At 49.4% G+C, this 13,541-nt stretch overlaps 1 protein-coding gene across 2 annotated transcripts in view; it reads left to right on the forward strand.

Annotated features, from left to right (window-relative positions):
- LOC138557994 (zinc finger protein 84-like) overlaps positions 1 to 13,541 on the forward strand; it is a 343,267-nt gene that overhangs the window by 296,310 nt on the left and 33,416 nt on the right. The window contains exon 1 of one of the 2 annotated variants that reach the window (XM_069642655.1): positions 13,400 to 13,484. The exons of the other annotated variant lie outside the window; for it this stretch is intronic. The gene's annotated coding sequence lies outside the window, so the exon portion shown is untranslated. Of the gene's footprint in view, positions 1 to 13,399; positions 13,485 to 13,541 lie in introns of those variants that run through there. 2 annotated transcript variants of the gene reach the window in all.

Genomic DNA, 13,541 nt, shown 5'->3' on the forward strand with positions numbered 1-13,541 from the left:
CCAGCAGCGTAACGCTCACCGTGCCTGCAGTCAGCATCCAGTCTTCTGCCACGCCCGCCTTGAATCCAGAGCTCCTAAAACAAAGAGGAAAGAAAAGGACAATGTTAGAAAACAAACTTTTTTCGAATTCCTCACCTGATTTTGGATCAATCTCGTATCCGGACCTGGAAGGAACATCATGTCTGTATGCATCGCATCTCCAGCTGCAGCACCGCGCCATACTCACCAGTCCTCACAGCATCTTTTGATTCGGCGCTACCTCCATCATTTCTTCGCCGAACTCCGGTACCTGGAGGACAAAAGAAAACAACAAGGTGAGCCGAGAAAACCAACAAATATAACTCTTACCACCATAGACTTACCTGATTTACCACCGGCGGAATTAATCTATAACTTTCCACATCTTCATGTGCCGCACCTGTAAAGAAAGTGAAAACAACACGTTAGACTTGCACAACATTTACCGGACAGCGTCGGGTAATACAGACTCTTACCTGAGCGCCACCAGCTGCCACAAGAGCAGCTTCTCACAAACTCAGCTGCAAGACAAGGAAGGAAGGGGGGACAAGAGTGAACATCGGACATATTGAACTCTATGAACTTGATACTTACCTCGTCAGGAACCTCAGAGTCAATACTCTCCGGAACTCTCCCAAGCCTTCAAACCAGTGAAGTAACTGGCATCAACGCGCCCTTGCAATCCACGCAGGATGGAGAGCTCGTCCTTCAAGATGAGATTGCTGAGAGGGCACTTCGGAGGTGATTAGTGGGGAGGACTGTGGGGGTGCCATCACTTGAATCCACGGGTGGCTAAATACATCTCTCCACTTGCAGGAGAATACTTCTACGAGTCAAGCAGACAAGATTAGGAGGGCCAGTCCAGTCAGTCATCTCTGCACTACGCATCACGTTGGCGTAGACCACAGCCATCCGGGCCCAACCGACGCCCCTGTGGGAGCCAGGTCAGCGTAACAGAACGCGAAGCCTTTATACAAATCCCCATCCAGGCGTTATGGAAACCTCAGAAACCGACCAATTGGCCCAATTGTTGGTAGAATTTAGGGCGGAGGTGCATGCCGCTCGGCAACAGACTAATGCCCTCAGAAGAGAAATGATTGTCTCAAAGGAAAGAACTGATGATCTGGCTAGGCAACTGCTGCAAAACCAAGCTGGGCAAACATCTCTGCCTGGAGTCGGGGGTAATCCAACTCCTGTTTCACCAAGGAATCCTGTGCAAGTGGTTTTACCAGGGGCTTTTCCTTTGGCTCCACCTGAACGCTTTGCTGGGGACCCAAAAAGGTTTGCCGTGTTTATGAACCAATGCCGCTTGCACTTTTTATGCAGACCTGGAGCTTTTCCAAATGATCAAGCCAAAGTAGCCTTTGTATTATCATATTTGAGTGGCAGTGCAGCTGATTGGTCGATTCCACTAGTCAAGTTGATCCTCTTCTTCGGGACTTTCAGGGTTTTCAAATGAGCATGGAAAGACTATTCGCCAGACATTCCCAGTGACAGGCCCTGGATAACAAACTTTTATCCCTACGACAAGGTAACCAGGGCCTGTTAACCTATATCGCAACCTTCAATAGGTTGGGGGTGGAAACCGGATGGCCTGAGGTCAAACGAATTACACTATTTCATCGTGGACTTCGGGGAGAACTTAAAGATGTTTTGGCCCAAGTTGTGAACCCACCTCAGGATTGCGCAGAATATATAGACTTAGTGGTCCAGTTAGACCACCGACTTCAAAATAGAAAGGCTGACCGAGCTAAGTTCGAGAATCGGGTGTTTGTTAAACCCAACGTCACCCCCAAAGGAACAGATGCAGCAGAACCTATGCAGATCGGGGGGTTAAAGGACCTTTAACTCAAAAGGGAAGAGAAAAGAGACAGCAGATGCAATTGTGTTTGTATTGTGGAACCTTGGGACATTTTCTGCGGGATTGCCCTATAAAACCACCCAAGAAGGTGGTCGGAGTCGCTGACAAAAGCCAAAAAGAGTCTGATTCGGGAAACGACCATGCCCGACAAGCGTAGAGGTCCGCTTGCCGAGCTTAAAGAAGGACACTCAAACCTCACATCTAATCATACCAATGGTCCTAATTGATCCAAGGCAGCCATCACATATGCACGCAGTAAGGGCATACATCGATAGCGGGGCCATAAGAAACTATATGGACCACGAATTGGCTTCAAGGATGAATCTACCTCTTTGCAAAAAGTCCACTTCGGATGTCATCACCACAGTCGATGGAACTAAAATTGCCTCTGGGCCTGTAACTCATTCCACTACAGAGATGACACTGTTGGGTCAAGATGGACATCGAGAGACTATTGTGTTTGATTTAATCAATGCCCCGCAGTTCCAAATATTACTGGGGATGCCAAGGTTGGAAACACATAATCCTTGTATTGAATGGCGAGAGAAGAGAATAACCTTCCCGGATTCTGCACACACCTGTTACCCGGAAAAAAACCTTGAACAAAGTCCTGGCCACAATCACTAATTCAATCGGGCTGTTACCTCAGGAATACCAAGAATTTCAGGATGTTTTTCAAAAAGAACAGGCCAACCCATTACCGCCTCACAGATCATCCGATTGTCAGATCGACCTCATACCCGGTGTGCAACCCCCTTTCAGTAGGATCTACGCCCTTACGGAACCCGAAAACCTTCACCTACGACAATACTTTGACCAATACCTTGCTAATGGCTTCATTCGGCCATCTGAGTCTCCTGCATCCTCAGCTTTATTCTTCTTGCCTAAAAAGGAAGGTGACCTTAGAACGTGCATAGATTACCGCGCATTAAATCAGATTACGGTAAATAACCGATACCCATTGTCTCCGAATTACTAGACCAAGTAAAGGATGCTTGCATCTACACTAAGTTAGATCTTCGAGGGGCATATCATCTGGTGCGTGTTAAGAAAGGCGATGAATGGAAGACTGCCTTTCGCACCAAGTACGGATTATTCGAGTATCAAGTGATGCCCTTCGGGTTGTGCAATGCACCAGCAGCCTTCCAGTATTTTATGAACAATGTCCTTCGTGAACTTATTAACGTCTGTGTTGTCATATACATAGACAATATTCTAGTGTACTCTTCCTCAGAATCCAACCATGTTAAGCACGTTCGTGCAGTCCTTGAGAAACTACGCCAGCACCAGTTAAATGCAGAATTGGAAAAAAGTCTTTTCATGCTACAGAAGTTGAATTCCTTGGATTTATCCTGACTCCAAAAGGAGTCCGAATGGACTCTCGAAAAGCACTGGCCGGCTTGCGTGGGCTCCTCAACATGAGCGACAATATTTTAGTGTTTGCGTCGTCGGAAATGGAACAGATGAAGAGGCTAGAACTGACCCTGCAGAGATTGGGCAAACTTGGTCTGACGTTACACCGAAGTAAATGCGAATTCTTCAGAGACCGCATAGAATTTTTCGGATTTGTCTTTCACGCAGGGGGAATATCGCCCGACCCGGAAAAGGTTTGCGGCATTCGCGAGGCCGCAGCACCAGAATCACCAGCAGAAGTCCGCAGCTTCCTTCGAATGGTGAATTATTGCGGCCGATTCATCAAGGGACTAGCGTCGCTCTCAGAACCCCTCCGAGCCCTGACAAAGATTGACGTGCCATGGACATGGGACAAAAGGGAACAAAAAGCGTTCCAGGACATCAAACTGAACTGTCAGACCAAGACACCATGGCATACTTTGATCCAGCGATTGAATCGGAAATTGTGGTGGATGCCAACCCCGTAGGCTTGGGGGCTGTACTGCTGCAGGCAGGCGCACAAGGGAACATGTGTCCAATCGCATACGCGAGCAAGGCGCTATCTGAGACAGAGAAAAGATACTCTCAAATTGAGAGAGAAGCGCTAGCAATTTTATGGGGCTGCCGACACTTTCGCCTCTAGATCCTTGGGAAGCCTGTGGTCGTGGTCACAGACCACAAACTCCTGATCCCCATCATGGCCGGGGCGCCCTCGAAACCTCTCCCACACATTGAACGCTGGATGCTGTCACTCATAGAATATGGGGTGAAACTTCAGTACAGGCCAGGGACAAACAACCCTGCTGACTACCTGTCCCGCCATCCTAACAGCAGACAGGAGCAAGGCCAGGGAGAGGTCGTGGCATGGCAGGAATTAATTTACAATGTCGTGGAGGTGGCCATGCCAGTTGCACTGTCGAGAGAAAGTGGCAATAGAGCGTCAGACGAAGACGAAATATTCAAGGTCATCCAGTCAGCCATCAGGAGCAGGGAGTGGAAGGAGATCCTGAACAACAATGCAAGGCGAGAGGTGAGAGCGCAACGGGATTTGCAAGCGCTGTGGAAGGTGAGGCACGAACTGTCGATTTCAGAGGAAGGCCTGCTCCTGCGCGGCCGACAGATAGTGATCCCATGTGCACTCGTGCCTAAGGTGCTTGAAATTGCGCATACAGGCCACCTGGGGTCCACCAAAACCAAAGCAAGGCTGAGGCCGAAAGTGTGGTTTCCAGACCTAGAAGAGAGAGTGGATGAACATGTGCAGAGAAGCCTGCCATGTCAGGCCGCAAGTCCAGCAGAAAGGGCACCCCCCATAAATTCCATGGACCGGAGCAAACACCCGTGGGGGAAAGTACACACAGATTTTGGCTCAACAGGCAGAGGAATGTACTTCTTGGCTGTCATAGACCAGTGGTCAAGATATCCCGAAGTAAAGCTGGTAGAATCCACTGCGTGTGACAACACAATCTTAGCCCTAGAGAAAATGTTTGCGACCCACAGGTTTCCGACCGTCCTATGCTCAGACAATGGGCCACCATTTATGGGGAGTCAGTTTGCAAAGTATATGGAGGCGAGGGCAATACAACACAGAAAGGTGACACCCTTATGGCCCAGGGTGAATGGAGAATTGGAGAGATTCATGAGGACTTTAAACAAGACATTTCGGATCTCTGCAAATGGAGGGGGGAACTAAGGAGAAACTTGAGTTCTTGCGGGAGTACAGAACAACCCCCCATGAGTCCACTGGGGTTTCCCCAGCGGAGGCCCTGTTCAGGCGATGCCCAAGAGGTCTCCTCCCTGAACTTGAGGGGAGAGCACCAGGAGTGATCGATGACACAAGGGTCAGACAAGAAAGAATGGCCAGGAATGAGGAGAGCGAGAGGAGACACCTACAGGAGAAGGAAGTGTTGGTGGGCGATACCGTGCTGGTGAAGAACTGCCATCCCGAGGAGACACTGTCGTTCACATACGAGCCGCAACCCTGGAGAGTGACACACGTGAGAGGTTCAATGGTAACTGCTGCCAATGGGAGAGGGACGGTAACCAGGAACAAGTCGTTCTTCAAACAGGTGGACTCTCGTCAGGAGGAAAGGCCGCCGGAAGAGGCACCTGAGCCGGGAGCAAGGGAAGAGTCGCCAGAGGCAGAGAGTGCAGAGGAACCTGGACCCAGTGAGGACCACCGCCGCTGCCGACCTTGGGGAGTAGCAGTCGGTAGCCGGCCAGACATGGTCGACAACCTCCAGCTCCATTCAAAGACTACATCATGGACTCAGGGGACTGAGCCGGCCCCAGCCAGAGTTAGGCGACTCACGTTGCGTCTGTATTGTTTGGTTTCTGTTTAAAGAAAAGGAGGGATGTTACGGAGTAATGAGCATGTGCGCATGCGCGAGCCTCGTTTGGGCTCACGCATGCGCATTTATAATAAATGCGTCCGGAACGACAGTTGCTGCCGGGACCTTGCAAACCCCAGACGTGTCTCTGAGTCTCCTTATCGGTAGGCGTGTGTGTGATTGCGAGACAGCCCAAAGTGCTCCTACTGGTTAACAAGCATGTGCCATGCTGCTGATCATTAAGTATGAGCAGTTTGTTGCCTTTCCTGCCTATACTTTAGGGATTCTATCTCAGTCCCAGCATGTGCCATGGAAGATCATTGAGCATGCGCAGTGTGTTCCTTTTCATGAGCATACTTTGGTGCTTCTCTCTCAGCGCTCAGCACGTGGTTTTGCTGTCTCAGAGCCCGGCATGTTGACACCTCTGCGTAAGACTTTGATCCTTGAGAATGCGCAGTTTGATCCACGAGTCACGTGTGCCCGGCTCATCGTGCTTTTACTGCGCTTGCTTTAGGGATCGTATCTCGGCAGTGCGCATGCTCCGGGAATCAGTATCTGAGCAGTGCGCATGTTTGTTCTTCGGCTTTGCCGATGTAGATCTTTATCTCGGCCAATCAGCAGTCGCTCTCCGAGGTGGTCCCGAGCGGGGGATGGGCTTCATTTCGTCTTCCTGGGACATCAAATACTACGTTTTCAATGTGAAATACATCCAGCAGTGGAAGTGGGCTGGAACCAAAGAGTACGACGTTCCTTTTTTTTTTTAAAGAGTAATTTCTTTTCAAATTCATCCCTACTGGCGACTCGAACTTGGGCCTTCCCGATATCAAGCCAGTGTAGCCTTGCACTGCTTTATAATCTCTCACGTGTTTGAAAGGGATAATTTATTTCAATAGACTGCGATGTAAAGCCCGGTTTGACAGGGATCTGGGTCTGCCTATGAATGCTTGTAGGATCCTGTTTGCAGGCAATGGGGGAGTGAGGGGGTGTGCATGCATGTGGCTAGGCATGTTGTTTAAGAGGTGTGACCAGTGAAGGGGAGGCTGCATGAAGGTGCATGCTGAATGGGATAATGACACACTAATGGTGGTCATTTAAATCCATTTTCTTCAATTTTACTAGAACTGTTGTAAAACATGTTGCAGGATGCAGTGGAGGACAGGAAGGACCCATGAGTATTGGAGTATAGGTGGTTTCACTTCATAATGAGATGCAATGTACCGCAGTGCGGGCAGGGGGTTCCAGTTCATAATGATGAGATGAAATGTACCCCAGTGCGGGCAGGGGGTTCCAGTTCATAATGATGAGATGAAATGTACCCCAGTGCGGGCAGGGGGTTCCAGTAATGTACCCCAATGCGGGCAGGGGATTCCAGTTCATAATGAGATGCAATGTACCGCAGTGCGGGCAGGGGGTTCCAGATCATAATGATGAGATGAAATGTACCCCAGTGCGGGCAGGGGGTTCCAGTTCATAATGATGAGATGAAATGTACCCCAGTGCGGGCAGGGGGTTCCAGTAATGTACCCCAATGCGGGCAGGGGGTTCCAGTTCATAATGATGAAATGTACCGCAGTGCGAGCAGGGGGTTCCAGTTCATAATGATGAGATGAAATGTACCCCAGTGTGGGCAGGGGGTTCCAGTTCATAATGATTAAATGAAATATACCGCAGTGCGGGCAGGGGGTTCCAGTAAAGTACCCCAGTGCGGGCGGGGGGTTCCAGTTCATAATGAGATGCAATGTACCGCAGTGTGGGCAGGTGGTTCCAGTTCATAATGATGAGATGAAATGTACCGCAGTGCGGGGTAGGGGTGGGAGTATGGTTTGAGTCGGGGGCGGTGCAGGCGACGTGTGTACGATTCTATCCACTATGGATCACGTGTGGTTTCAGTGGGTTTCAATTGTAATTTACTTTCATGGCGTTGTCGGTTACAGTTAATAATGGTTAGAAAAATAAATAAATAAAAAAACGCGGGGGATGGGCTGCAACTATGGTTTATTTACATATCGTTGGGGTCTTTCAATCATGGTCTTATAAAATAAGCCATAGCAAAGTGTGATGTGCACTCTGGATCTCGGAGTGCTTCAGATCGCACGGGCACGTGCGGTAGAAAGTAGTTTAAAGAGTTTGAAGTTTATAACGATGCTGGCATTAGACCAAAAAGGAAGCACCATTGTTATAGAGGGAACTTACAAATGGACAAAATATTAGTAGAGTATCATTCTGAACAATTCATCAATTTCACAACGTTCACAGGAGTCACCTACTAAAAGCCATAACTACCTAGAGGTCCACCGAGGGGACAGAGCCAATTCACCATGGGCCTTGCACGTTCAAACCTCAGCGCTGCTTACAATGATACCAATGCGTACTGCCCATTTTGTAGCCAACTCCCTGTTAAACCCTTTCCCTCAGTTCTTGTGCGTATCCTGGACCTCGAGCGGTTTGTAGCCCCCCTATGCCACCCCCCGCACTACGATGGACTATAGCCAGGTGCCCTCATTGCATGCCTGCAAAATGGCCTTTAGCATTTTTGCGCAACCAGGACGCCATTTGCACAGATAACACCGTATTAAATTTACTGAGTTGCAGGTGCAAGCCTAGAGGGCAGGTTTCTGGTGCTTTAGTTGGGAAGTGTGGGAGAGGACGTGAATATGTCGCCTGAAGAGGCAGCAATTGGCAGCATTTTAACATTGGTGCCAGATGGGAGGTTAACACACTCACATAACAAACAAGCAAATAAATAAATAAAAAAAACTGCTGGACCATTACAGATGCAGGGGGTGCAACGTTGTAATGGGACGACGGTATGTTTTACATTTTGTATAGGTTGAGACCTGGGGCAGCGCGTGGGGGGGAGGCCCAAGGCTGGAATTAGAATATTGGTGCTTTGAACAGGGGCAACGGCGGGCGGTGCGTTGAGGGGGCTCCAGTTTGAACTAAAACACAGCATGTTTACATTCAGGAAAGGAAAAGTACTGCGGGCCGCGTGTTGGGTGGCATGATGGCTCGTGGTTTGGACCCGCTGGGCAGTGCAGGCAATAGGTTTAATGCATTGCCTGGTTAGAATGGTAGCAAACACGGTGGGGGAGGTGGCAGGTGGGCTCACGGGAGGCGCGCGCCACTTTATTATCAGATCTCATAAAAGTGCATCAACTATACTCTGGTCAAATGTCACACAGATCAAGGAATAAAATTAACCAACAATAGATAGAGGCGGAGAGCATTTGGTTAGAACAACTGGCAGAATATGGTACGCCTACAGATGCCCATGAGAGCGTACAAGAGTCAAATGCCATCAGTTAGGTTCTTGCATGCTTAGCTTTGGCTAAACAGAACATTTCGGGTTTGGGCGCAAGGGCAAACACCCCCGTTCTGGAAGGGGAACGATACGGAGCGTCACAGGTGCTATCTCCGGCCCAGGCTTTAGAAGCGGTATGGGCAATAGCGCGGAGCAAGCTATGGGGAAGGTAGAGTGCGCAGGCCGGATCCCCCTCTCCCTGTTGCGGGGGGAGGGGTGCTCTGGCGAGCATGTAAAGGAGGGGCAAAGGGGGGGACGCTAGGAGGGGCAGATTCCGCGCAAGGAAAGGAGTGGGTTTAAGGTAAGAGCGTACACGGGAGGGGGAGGATGGAAGAATTTGACAGGATCCCCAGCAAGAAGAAAGGATAAGATAAAGGTAAAATATGAAATTAAAATAATAGTCAGTAAGCCATTGCTTAAATAAATTAAAGAAATAATATAAATGCTTACAATTGAGGGCTCTCGTGGAGGGATCACAACGGCCAAGAAAGGCCCAACACGCCCCCCACCACCCCTGGCGGACGGGGGGGCCTCCTACAAAATAACCACACGGTCAAGGGAAGACCTTTTTTCCAATACGCCGCCGTCAGGACAGTTGGCCCTCCTGCAATGGAGTACAAACGAATGGATCGGTAACCGGCAAGGAACGCCGTCACGCAAGGGTGACGGTCAGGGGCGGCGATCCCCAGCACAAATCATCACGCCACCGGTGGAATCCGGAGGGCATGCTTGCTGGTTGGAAATGGAACGAATGAGGGTAGAAGAACATTGTGCTGGGTCTATAGCGGGGGTCTTGGGCAGCACAGGCGCACAAGTGCCTGAGGGGGAATTCACTGCTGCCGGTTGCCCGCAGTGAGTCATGGCAGAGCCACCAGTCGCGTGAATAGGTGTCTGTTGGACACGCCCAGCGGATGTTACATGGTCTTCCCGTTAGAAAGTACTGGCGGATACCATAAGGGGAACTGCACATCCATCAGCTTAGAATGAACGGCACCCAGGAGTATTAGACTCAGGGGAGGCCCCTATAAAAGGGGAGGGATAGGGGGCTTGGAAGACTTTCCAACTCCAAACACCGATCGGAAAAGAAAAAGGAGAGTAACAACAAATGCAAGGGGAGGGGAAGGAATGAAAGAATTTTAGTTCAAACAGGGTCGGAAGGAGGATGAAAAAGTAGGGAGGGGGACTGGGAACGATGGGTCAGCTGGGGGGGGTAGGAGAACTGGGGCAGTTACAAGGGACCGTTTAGGGAGAACTCTGGGTAATGCCTGGGGGGGGGATTTAGCAGCTTGGGGGTAGTGGCCTAAGAGGAGCAGGAGGGGAGAGCTGGCGAGGACATTTCAAGCGTGGATATGGGGAATAGGATGGGGAAGGAATGACTCTGGGCTCTGGGGGGTATGTAGCAATGCTAGGGGGGGCTCTTGGGAACAGGAGGGCATTTAGGGGAAGGAGGGGCCTGCGGGGGGGCAAAAGCGGTCAGAAAGAGAGACCTCCAAGGAAATGGGGAAGAGAGGGAAGCTTGGAAAAGGGAAGCATGAGGAGGGGAAAGGGGAAGTATTGGAAGGATCCTAAGAAAGAAGAACATGAAACAAGGGAAAAGGAAAATGCACTTAAATAGAAAAATGGGAAAGAAATGAAAAATAAAAATAAAAGAAAAATGGCCAAAGGGTAGCGAGGGATGGATAAGGAGGGACGGGGCCCGTAAGGGGCAGGGGGGGGTTAGGCTGCTATTCCTCAGCGCAGAATTCTGAGGGTAGCGGCGAAACGGAACACCTGTCAGTTAACTCCTAACTTCATGTATGTTAATAAAGTTTGCTGCAGCAATTTTACTTCCACTCAGACAACTGGTCATGCCTCTCATTTGGGGGCTGCAAGGGGGGGGGTTCACAGGGAGGAGGGTAGCGGGTAGGTAATGGGGGGACATAAAAGGGGGTGTGTGTGAACTGCTGGTGTAGCCGTGCCCCCACTGAGGGTGTCAGCGCTAAGAAAAACCAAAGCTGTACGCCCCCAAGCGCAGGCAGCAGTGTCAATTGCACAGAAAAGGTGTACAGATTATGCATAAGCAACGCACATTTCCAACTCAAAAACAGAGAAAAACAAATGCGCAGCATGTTCAAACAAATACAGGAAGCGCAGGATTTCATGTAGAAGTGTTAGAACTAGGCTCGGCTTTGTGTGTAATGAGAATGATGAATCAGTGAACAGCGCGACTAAAAGAGAAAACCAGAAACTTTACCTTTCCGTTTTCAGGGTTCCATGTGATATTTTCGCGGCAAAAATATTGCGATGCAAAAATATCGCCGCATTTTTGCCGCAAAAATAACACATGGTCCCTGCGTGGGACACCCCCGCATAATTTTTTTATGTGCAGGGGACACCCCCGCAGGCGATATTTTCGCCACCAAAAATATCGCCTATGGCCGTTCCCGACGACCATATGTACGGCGATATTTTTGGTGGCGAAAATATTACCTGATACCGTTTTCAGTAGGAACGTCACAAAAAAAGGGCTGAGTTTAAGTCCTCGAGCGTGATTGCCCAGACGAACTAGCACTCAAAAAAGAAAAACCTACAGTGTTTATCAGGGCATGGACAAAAAAGGAAATTATCACAAAGCCTGTGCACCCCGTACACCCAAACAGCACAACAGCACACTTAGGTGCACTGTGGCTGTGCGTGCAGAGAGTTGAAGTAGGGTTTCTGTGAGTGGGTGGGCAGAGCAGCAGACAGCACGGAAATTAAAGAAGCAGTGAAGTTAGGGGTTGGAAAAACAACAAAGTTCACGTAAGAGTGAACAAAGTAAGAACAAAGAATCACCTCAGAGCAACAAAGTCCATATGCTGCTGTTTATAGTCCACATTACGGCAGCCTGGGAGTCTTCCTTTTAGGCATGCAGCGTGGAGCCAGGTCCAAAGCAGGCAAGAGAGAGCTAATCCAGCAGCATGTCCAGCACAACAGCACACTTAGGTGCACTTAGGGTGCGCATGCAAGGGTGCGCATGCACAGAGTTGAAGTAGGGTTTCTGGGAGTGGGTGGGCAGAGCAGCAGGCGGCATTGAGTGCAACAAAGTCCATATGCTGCTGTTTATAGTCCACGTTACGGCAGCCTGGGAGTCTTCCTCTTAGGCATGCAGCGTGGAGCCAGGTCCAAAGCAGGCAAGAGAGAGCTAATCCAGGAGCTTGTCCAGCACAACAGCACACTTAGGTACACAAGCATTTAACAATGGGTGAACATGCCCGGGCTTTGTCTAGCAGAAAAGTCAACAATAGAATAGAGAGCCACATGTTGGAAACCATTTAGTGTGCAGACCATTCCTGCACGGATCTGAAATATGTTGGAGCAGCAGAACTATGTTTTGTGGTCTGTGGATATGTTTGTAGTCTGGGAAAAGTGGTGGGTGAGTTGAATGGGTGATTATGGGAGAGCGGTGTTGTGTGTTTATGGGTATAAGAAGATAAGTGAGGTGTGAGTGTTGAAGGGACAACATAGATCTGGAGGTAAGCATTGATAGGTTGAGCTGCGGGGTGCAATAGGGTGAGTGTGATGGATGAGCATGTGGTTGAAGGATGAGCTGGTCATTAGCGTGCGTGCACTGCAATGTGAAGATCCTAAATACAAGACATGATGCACAAACAGCTGCATTTTACAATATCTGCGCATTTGGAGCAATAGAAGCGGTACAAGCAATTATCATAAGGAGAAGAGGCTCTGGGATTAACTATCATGAGGCTTCTGGCATTAAGTAGCAAGAGGCTTCTGGCATTAACTAGCAAGAGGCTTCTGGCATTAAGTAGCGAGAGGCTTCTGGCATTAAGTAGCGAGAGGCTTCTGGCATTAACTAGCAAGTAAAGGTAACACAGCAGTAAAGAGCTGGAGGCTGTAACATGACGTGAGAGGCCCAGCAGGGGCAACGTGGGATGCACAGGAGCAATAGTGCATGATGCATGCACGCCCTGCAACATGAAGGAACTGAGCTGAATAGCTGACACATGAATACCTTGTAAAGTCGGCCTGCAGATGCAGGTATAGGGACTATAATTACATCAAGATGACAAGAGGGAGATAGTGCCCTCCCTCGCCCATGTTATCCTTTTCTCTGCGCATGCGCTAGTGACTCGTGTCTCAACGCTCTGCATGTTTAACATCTGTGCGCAGGAAATATCATTGAATATGTTCTGAAATGTCCGCATGCGTGTCTCATGATGCTTTTCCTGCACATACTTTGGTGATTCTCTCTCATCGCTCAGCATGTGTTATTGCTGTCTCAGCGCTCGGCATGTTTACACCTCAGCAGTAGATTCGTACCCTTGAGCATGCGCAGTGTGTTCCATGGTCTACATATGCCCAGGTCATCATGCGTTTACTACGCATGCGTCGGGGATCAGTATCTCATCAATACGCATGCTCTGAGGATCAGTATCTCAGCTCTGCGCATGTCTGTTCTTCGGGTTTGCAGATCATTAGTCCGTGCAATTTTCTCCGAGGTCCCGAGCGGTGCACAGGGTCCATTTTGTTTTTCTGGCAACTCAAATACTACGCTTTCAAATGTGAAATACATCCAGCGTTGAAAGTGGGCAGGAACTAAAGAGTACGACGTTCCCTTACATTGTGGGCTAACCTGTCATCCTTCCCTTATGGTAGTGGG

Source organism: Ambystoma mexicanum, unplaced genomic scaffold, assembly GCF_040938575.1.
Source record: "Ambystoma mexicanum isolate Mex_15411 unplaced genomic scaffold, UKY_AmexF1_1 Mex_scaf31, whole genome shotgun sequence".
Classification (NCBI taxonomy): Eukaryota; Metazoa; Chordata; class Amphibia; order Caudata; family Ambystomatidae; genus Ambystoma; species Ambystoma mexicanum.